Source organism: Lipotes vexillifer, unplaced genomic scaffold (genome assembly GCF_000442215.2).
Source record: "Lipotes vexillifer unplaced genomic scaffold, Lipotes_vexillifer_v1.1 scaffold132, whole genome shotgun sequence".
In the NCBI taxonomy this organism is placed as follows: Eukaryota; Metazoa; Chordata; class Mammalia; order Artiodactyla; family Lipotidae; genus Lipotes; species Lipotes vexillifer.
Window position 1 is genome coordinate 1,215,541 of NW_006782535.1, and position 7,355 is coordinate 1,222,895.

Here is a 7,355-nt window from a genome sequence, read left to right on the forward strand (position 1 = left end):
CTCATCAGGAACAAATTATTTTGTGCAGGTAAATGAGTGCTTCAGAAGTGTCTGAAGGAGATTTGTTTTCTTAAGCAGATGAAATGTCTTCTGATTAACTTTTTCAGACTCTCCATATTAACTGAACACTTCTTACCTATAGTTTACTGAAGACAAAGTCACAATTATTAGTCTAGATTAAGGCGGCTTATGGAACATGACCTATAGTTTAGAATTCTACCATCACCTAACAATCATTTAAAATACTGACACTGTTTCATAAGTAAAATTTTAGGAAAATGTTATAAATATCGATTTAGTTTACTAAGTCTATAGGAAAATAATAATTTTGTGTATGTGGCCACGAAAAGCTGTTTATGTTCACAGTTTTGTTTTAAAGGGTAAATATTTAAAAGATGACGTCCAAGGGCTAAAACTTCCCTTGTACCAGTGCCTTAACTACTGATAAAAACAAAATTAGCTGGGTGTGGGTCACAGCAGGGGAACTATTTCTCTAGGGCTGCTGGGGGACTTTAACGGTTCAGTGACACCCACAGAATGAATTCCTCTCTTGAAACAACAAAAGCAAACTACTGCAAGCTGGATTTCTTTGTTTTTCATTCCAACACCCCATCTCCAGCTCTTCATTATAAAAAGACATGAGCTTAAAAATTAGATAATTGACAAGGACCCGCCGCAGAGCACAGGGAACTCTACTCAATATTCCGTAATAACCTATATGGGAAAAGAATCTGAAAAAGAATAGGTATATGTATGTGTGTAAAAAAAATCAACTATGATGTTCAATAAAAAATAAAAACAAACACCTGGGGCCATTTGAGAGGGGCCACTCTAAGGCACTCTCAGTTCTTTCTCTCTTAATGGCAAGAATTGAATGTACAACGTAGAGGGCCCTTCTGACCCTGAGATGGACGGGCCAGGATGGCTGGCTGGGTGGCAGTGGTGATGTAACAGTTGTCTTCTGGATGGGATCCAGTGTGGTCAGCGATGTGGGGAGAAGCTGTCTTCACTACGCAGAGAAGGTGACTGTGTGTGCTGAGCCCTGGGTGGGAGTTGGGGTGAGGACCTGAACATGTGGACGGAAGCCAGCCAGTGGGGGGCAGTGAACTGACCCACGTAGAGTGGCTGGTGAGGCCGAGATGTGGATGCCAGGAACCCTCCAGGTGACAACCCATCAAAGTGGCTGAAACAGGGTGTCCTTGGGGAGAGGGCCACCCAGGTTGGGAGGCAGCAGATGTAGGCGGGGGTGAACGCACGTGTGTTGGAAAGGGCACAGGTGTCTGAAGCTGAGTCTCTACAAGTGACTAAGTGAATGTTGCTTTAAGCTTCTGGGCACAAAAGGGGTCTACACTGAACAGGGCTACCTTCAACCCAAGCTTGTTATCTACCCATGGCCAGGCTCTTTTGGGCACAGACTGGTCAAGCTTTTCAGCTGGCTTACGAGCTGCCATCGGAGGCTGTTAGTTTCACTGATTTTTCAGCAATAACCCAACAGTCAAGCTAAGACCGTGTTATCCTCTTGTTGCCACGCTGATGAACAGATTAGGAATCAAGACGCTGGATGTAGATGGAGCCCCCTGGACATGACCCAAAAGAATCAGGATCACTAAGGAGGCAGCTGGACGCGGTTTGGGGCAGAGTGGGAGGAGCTGGGCCTGAGGAAGAGCCCGAGTCTTTGCAGAACCCCTGTCGTGGAGGCCACAGGAGCCCGAGAAGGGGCCCGTGCAAACCGGGGTCAGTGAAAACTCCAGTAACTCATGTCCATGAACGGCCTACCTAAGACAAACCTGGGGCCTGCCATATGCGGATGGAGAGAGACACTGAAGGAGCATCTCTCCACCGAAAAGCCTTTGGAGTTACCTGCCAAGGCTCCACGACTCAGGGACACAGGGGGGCTGTCACCAGGGAGAGCGGCAAGGAGGGACCTTGTCAAGTTCAAGGGATCATTGAGTTCAGGGGAGAGAACAGCAATCATGGCACCTGTAGGGGTGTTTATTCTGCACCAGGCACTGCGTGCAGTGCTTTACGCACCTTATGGAACTTAGTCCTTTTAGCATCTAGCTGAGCGAGGATTATAAACTCATTCTGCAGAGGAGGACCTGAAGATCTCCCCCAAGGTCACAGTTCATGAAGCCACATGAGCCGGACTCCAAGTCTGAAGCCCCTCTTCCCCTCAGGCTGCTGGGCAAACGTCATCCGAGCTCTAAGCAAATGACTCAGAAAGAAGTTCTGGGAGGGGACACCTGCCCCTCAACCACCACATGCAAAGTACAAATTCTGTACCTTGAAGGAGACAGGAAACCTTCAGGAATACAGTGCCTCAAGGGGAAATAAAGATGCACAAAGGGACCACGTGATTAAAGTCTACAGGAGGGACCTTGGTCACTGTGCAAATCAAAGGTTCACTACCTCCATTCACTAATCTTCTGAAATGATTTCCTTTGTAGACATTTGCCTAATAGGTCTGCCTACTTAACCTTTGCTTTTATCTCTAATATGTGCTTGTCCTACATGGAATTTTCCAAAGGACTCCGTTTGGTAGATGCTTTAACCAGAGACGGTCAAGCGCACGACTGACCATCAGTGGGGAAAATCAGGTGTCATTCCACGAGGAACAGAGCTCCTTGAACAACTCAGAGAGAGAAGTGGGTGGAGGCAGTGTGCTTCCAATTTCGTTTCAACAGGAAACAGGCTTCAAGTAAACTCTCCATGACGCAGGAGTGTTGTTTTCTGTTTCTAACACTTAGCTCTAAACAGTTACTCTGAAATGTGTTGATTTCTGAACACTACGTACACCCTTTGGGTTAAATTGTTCAAATAGTGATGACCTAAAGCTGATGGTGTTAAGAAGACCTGTTTTTTTTTATGGGGATAAATGTGTTTTCATGAAATAGGCCACGATGCCCCTTCTCCCGGCCCCTTCCCTCCCCAAACAGGCTGTTTTTGCAGTGCTCAGGGTCAAACTTGCTCTCAGGCTGGACACGACCCCGGGAGGCCTCAGCCAGCCCAACATGTCAAAAGATAAAATGCTTTGCAAAGAGAGAAATTCCTTAACCCTTCCAGAGAACAGCAGATGAAAACGATCTTTCTCTTATCTCTAGCTTTCCAAAAATTGCCTGTGCAAGCAAGCGACTGGAGTGTGTTTTTTGCAGCATTTTAGAAGATTGGCAGGACATTTTCGGGGAAATAAGCCTGGGTGTATGTTCTTTTGATGGTGAGGAGGTGACTGTTCAAAGGGCAAACAGAATCACAAGGCTCTAGAGACAACTGTCTAAGACTTGCTACCCAAAAACGATCCCAGGCCCAGTAGGGAGGGCATCATGGGGCCAAGTTCAGTTATCACCTTGCCTGATAAGCAGGGGTTTGAATGACCTCCCCCCATTCCATCGGTTTGGTCACTGGTCCACTTTCCACATTCTTACCCTCGACAGAGTTTCCAGAAGTACAAAGGAGGCCACTGGCCAACCTCCTCTGCCCTGAAGAAAAGGTCCAGCTCAGCCTGCAGACCTCACTGGCTGAATGCCGCCAGGAGACAGCTGGCACTCTGTCTTGCAGAGGAAGCATATTTTGCATTAGTTTGACTTTGCAGACAAGCCGTCATCGTCTATCTACCCCAGTAGTTTTCATGCAGCAGTTCAAATCGAGTGAAGAGTGAGAGAGCAGCCTGCGTCAGTGGCCGCAGGTGCGCGTTTCTGCGGGATGTGCCTTTGGCCCCTGAGCAGCGTGATTCGTGCTGGGATTCTGAACAGAAAGTCCCCAAACACTGCGTGCCAGTTCTGACCAGGACTCCCGTCTTCCCAGCTTGCTTCCCTCCTGCTGGCGTCTGTCTGGGCTGTGAGTCAGATCCCAGCTCCCCCGCAGGACCTGCACTGGATACTGGGCTCCCAGGACCGTGACCCTGGAGCTCACAGGGCTCTGGCTTGGGCTCGGCACAAGAGCAAGCGCTCCTTCCTTAGGAGTCTTCCACGGCGCCTGTGCCTGCCCTCCTATCATGAGCACAGCAGAGGCGGCAAGAGCCACCTCTGCTGACTTTCTGTCTGGGACTCTGACCCTCTGGCTGGCTCCTCGGCTTCCCTACTGCTCACTCGTTTAAACCCTGCGATTCACAACTGCAGAGGAATGAGTATTAGTTAAAGAGACGTATTTAGCACCACTAACTTAACAAAGAAAAAAAACCCACAGCAAGATGGGTGCCAGGCATTCCGGAGGCTCGTTATGCCAACACCTGATGCTGTCCCTGGCAGGTGGCTGCTTCTGGGACCCCCTCCTCCTCCTGGGTGTCAGGCATCCTGACAGCTCCCACCCAGACCGTGCAGAAGAGAGGCTCAGAGTAGCTAGTGAGCCTCAAGCAAGCCCGTCTTTGGGATCCAAACTAGTGATGTGGCTAAAGGCCCTCAAACTCCCGCCACAGGACTCCAGGGGACTGGTTTTTACTGGATCGATACCTTTGTCCATTGGCTTCTCTCAGATTGAGAGGGTCAGCAGAGGGGGGCTGGGGCAGGATGAGACCTTGGGCTCAGTGTGTCAGAAACAGTGCACCGAGGGACCCACTCTATCAGGGAGTGGTCAACATCGGCTGGAAAGCAAGACCCACGTCAAGAGAAGAGGGGCCACCAGCGAGCTATGCAGAAGTGAGAGGACCAACCTTAGAGACACAAGTACAGAAGCCCGGTGGCCAAGGGGCCCGCGTGCTTCTTCTAAACTTGACTCTAACCACCGAAACCTACCAGCCAAGAAAACAAAGCTGAACTTGAAAACAATACCTTAGAAAAGTACAGGAATATTATTCAGCCTCAAAAAGGAAGGAAATTCTGACACATGCTTCAACATGTCTGAACCTTCCAGACGTTACGCTAAGTGAGATCAGCCAGTCACAAAAAGACAAATACTGTATGACTCCACTTACATGAGGTCCCTAAAACAAGCAAACTCATAGAAACAGAGACTAGAGGTTACCAGGAGCTGGGAGGGGGGAAGAGGGAGTTACTGTTTAATGGGACAGAGCTTCACTTCGGGATGATGAAGAAAGTTCTGGAGATGGATGGAGATTGCACATCACTGTGAATGTTCTTAATGCTACTGACTTGTACACTTAAAAATGGCTAAGATGGTAAATTTCATGTTGTGTGTGTTTTATCACTGTTTAAAAAAAAGATAAAAGAATCAACAGAGGTTTGCACAAGACAGATACACAAGACACCTGAGGTTACATTAATAAGATCATTTTCAAGTGATTAGTTTACAAACACTGTATGTCTGTAGTGTATGTGATGTATGAATCACGTGTCAAAGTTTTATTTTTTAATTTCAGGAAATTGATCTATTTTTTTTTTTTTTTGCGGTACGCGGGCCTCTCACTGTTGTGGCCTCTCCCGTTGCGGAGCACAGGCTCCGGACGCGCAGGCTCAGCGGCCATGGCTCATGGGCCCAGCCGCTCCGCGGCATGTGGGATCTTCCCGGACCGGGGCACAAACCCGTGTCCCCTGCGTCGGCAGGCGGACTCTCAACCACTGCGCCACCAGGGAAGCCCCCTGATCTAATTTTTAACACATGAAATGCTTAGCAAGAATAGAGAGCTAAGACAACTTTTTAATGTGAGGAGTTAAGAAAAACCTCATGAAGGTGCCTTTTTTTCTATGTTTATCCTTAGAGACTCTAGTTAATTAAACCCAACCAGGAAGAAAAAGCAACACGAAGGCAAAAATGTTGGCAGAATAAACAGCCTGTCTTTTGTCCTCCCTCAATAACCAGAAGGATCAGGATTTTGCTAAAGGTACTGTAACTAGAGATAGACAATTCTGAAAATGGATGAAACGTTATATTTATATGTACACCCCCTTTTAAGTAAGTTTACTTTCTTCTGAGACACTGCTCTGGCTTTGCTCTCTCACAATGTTAAAATGGCTTTAATACAAAACAGAAGTGATGGTCCAAAGGTTTGACTTTGTTCCGGGAACAGGCGTTTCTAACGATCTGAAACATCAGTGTGGTGCAGACAGACATTCCCTGTTCTGGAATTTCTAGGCAGGAGTCAACACTCTTTTCAACTGCATTTACTTCCTAATTAAGGAATTTTGGGACTTAAAAAAAAAAAAATCCAGAGCGAGCATGACTAATCTTCCTTCCTTCCCCCTCTGGAGTAAAGTAAGTCATTTATTTCTAGAACATGAAATTCCAATCAGGCGAGAAGCAGAAAGTAGTTTGGGTGGAACAGTCAGATAAACGGTCGTTTCTGCTTGACCTCGTAAATGCACAGGGAAGGATTCACTGACTTTAGTTTTTGTGGAGGCCCAGAAGGGTGCTGATTCTCTGGAGGATTTCTTATACCATGAAGGACATGCCTGTACCAGTATCCATGGAGACGGATCACAGAGACATAGAGAGGAAGCCCTTCACCAGTTCCGCTCAGGAAAAAGCCCAATTCTAGCGGCTACTGCTGTGGCAGCAAGAGGACTAGACATTTCAAATGTCAAACATGTTATCAATTTTGATTTGCCAAGTGATACTGAGGAATACATACATCCAATTGGCCGTCCAGGACATGCAGGAAACCTTGGTCTTGCCACCTCATTTTCCAATGAAAGAAATATAAATATCACAAAGGATTTGTTGGCTCTTCTTGTTCAAGTTGAACAAGAAAAGCACCATCTTGGTTAGAAAGTATGGCTTATGAACACCACTACAAGGGTAGCAGTCGTGGGCGTTCTAAGAGATTGAGTGGATGCTTTGGCGCCCGAGACTGTCGACAAACTAGCAGTTCTGGCAGTCCTAGCTTTAGTAGTAGCCGTGTAAGCAGCAGAGGATGTGGTGGACGTGGCTATGGAAGCTTCTACCATAGTGATGGATACGGAGGAAATGACAGCTCTCCGGGGGTTGACTGGTGGGCAGCTGAATCCCCTTCGCAGCAAAGTCACCATTTTGAAAAAGCTAATATGGGAACCACACGTAACTGAGACTATACCGTGTAGCTTCAAGAACTATAGCACTACGTAAAATAGATGGCTAGTGGGAAGCAGCTGCATAGCACAGGGAGATCCGCTCGGTGCTTTGTGACCACCTAGGGGGGTGGGATAGGGAGGGTGGGAGGGAGACGCAAGAGGGAAGAGAAATGGGGATATATGTATACGTATCGCTGATTCACTTTGTTATACAGCAGAAACTAACACACCACTGTAAAGCAATTATACTCCAATAAAGATGTAAAAAAAAAAAAAAAAAACTAGCACTACACTACCAGCTGTGATTCTCCTGAAAATTCAAGGGAGCTCAAAGCCAAAGGAAGAAAAGAAAGGAACAATCAACAACCCTATTAAGAAGTTGGTGTGAAAACTTAACTGCTGTAGTTTGGTTTTTTT

General features: G+C 47.0%; 1 pseudogene; it reads left to right on the forward strand.

Moving 5' to 3' along the window:
* Positions 1–6,166: 6,166 nt before the first annotated feature.
* On the forward strand, positions 6,167–6,953 carry LOC103089695 (ATP-dependent RNA helicase DDX3X pseudogene; annotated as a pseudogene).
* Positions 6,954–7,355: the final 402 nt, after the last annotated feature.